This window comes from Lactuca saligna, chromosome 4, assembly GCF_052625555.1.
Source record: "Lactuca saligna cultivar CGN05327 chromosome 4, ASM5262555v1, whole genome shotgun sequence".
NCBI classification, from domain to species: domain Eukaryota; kingdom Viridiplantae; phylum Streptophyta; class Magnoliopsida; order Asterales; family Asteraceae; genus Lactuca; species Lactuca saligna.
The window spans coordinates 289,161,650-289,163,130 of record NC_136420.1 but is presented as its reverse complement, the minus strand read 5'-3'; the positions used below and the strand labels follow the sequence as shown (position 1 = coordinate 289,163,130).

Here is a 1,481-nt window from a genome sequence, read left to right as displayed (position 1 = left end):
TTATTTAAATAAATTTAATAAATCAAAGGTAAAATAGTCTTTTTTGGTAAAACAGGGACCAAACGCGTAACAAAAACAAACAATAGGAACCTCTCAAGTTAAAAAAATAAGTTAGGGACCAAACGCGCAAATTACACTAAACCATAGGGACTATTCGTGTAATTTACTCATAAAAATATTAGAAAACACATAAACCGAGGTACACTTGTAATGGCAAGAACAAGAACACTATGAATTCCAAAATCTTTATTGACATTGTGAATTGTCACTTCAAGATCGATAAATGAAGCCGAGCATTTGGTGGGTACTAAATAAATCAAGAGATCATAACCGAAAGTAGTATATTGCTTAGGACAAATACGAAGCCAATTCATGAACATCACCACAATTTTTAAATATACAAACGTAAAATGAAACGATAAAACTAAAAACAAGACGCCTAAGCAGCTTTAGCAGGACAACGATTATGACAAAGTGATGATTGATCATCATCATCATCCCCACTTACCTCTCCTCCGATTGCATCCGCAGTAAGTCGGCTTCTTCTTTCAGATATTACTCGCTTAGTTGCCTCCCGTCTCCGATCATGATCTGCAATCCTGTTGTCAAAAAACCACATATTCAGACACAAAAACTGTGTGAAAATGTGTTGCAAAGAGAGAAGAAAGAGAGAGAGAGAGCGACTCTCTAGAGAGAGAAAGCTGGTGATGACGGGTGATTCCAGAGAGGCAGAGAGGGAGTCCAAAGGTGGTTCTGATGTTCATGATCGACTGCATTTTTCTTCAGTGGGAATTCAACTGCGTGAAGATAGAGAGAGATGATGGATGTTGAATAGTTATGGCGGATGATTTATCGAATAAAGGAGGAGAAACAGTTCTAAAGAAATGTTCATGATTAATCACTAGAATGTGGAAGCATTTATTGTCCGGAGGAAAAGGGTTGTGTGTTCTACTCTCAAATTATATCTCCTTAATTCTAAAGAAATGTTCATGCGTTTTACATAATTTCCCCCTCTTCTCTTAAACAACTACAAGCCTAATCCTTTTCTTATAAATTACATTTAATATTTTCCCTTTTTTTTAAAACTTGTCAAAATTTCCAACCACATGACTTTTGAAATTGTTTTCTTATACTTACAAAAAAAAAAAAAAAAAAAAAAAACCCTAGACAAATTACATACTTGATTCATATGTTTTACAAAGAGTTAAAACTTTAGTCTAATTTTACAGTACGTACACATTTTCCATGTTTTTAATTTTTAATTTTTTATAGTGTGACTAGTCATTGACATATGTAAAGCATCTATTTTACCCTTATCAAAGTATTTTTATTTTTTCCTTAATTTCAAATTATTTATTACTAAATGTGAGGCTTCCACGCTCGTGATGATTATGAATCTAACGCTTTGTCCCCGAGTTTTTTTTTTAAAGTTAAGAAATTAAAATTGAATATGCCGTTATTTTATAAATTAGAAAACTAAT

At 32.7% G+C, this 1,481-nt stretch overlaps 1 long non-coding RNA gene across 1 annotated transcript; it reads right to left on the bottom strand.

Annotated features, from left to right (window-relative positions):
- Positions 1-322: 322 nt before the first annotated feature.
- LOC145039191 (uncharacterized) lies at positions 323-923 on the bottom strand. The gene is made up of 2 exons (XR_013679772.1): positions 685-923; positions 323-599 (listed from the first exon to the last, which is right to left on the bottom strand). It is a non-coding gene; the product is annotated as an uncharacterized LOC145039191 (long non-coding RNA).
- Between the last annotated feature and the right edge of the window lie 558 nt (positions 924-1,481).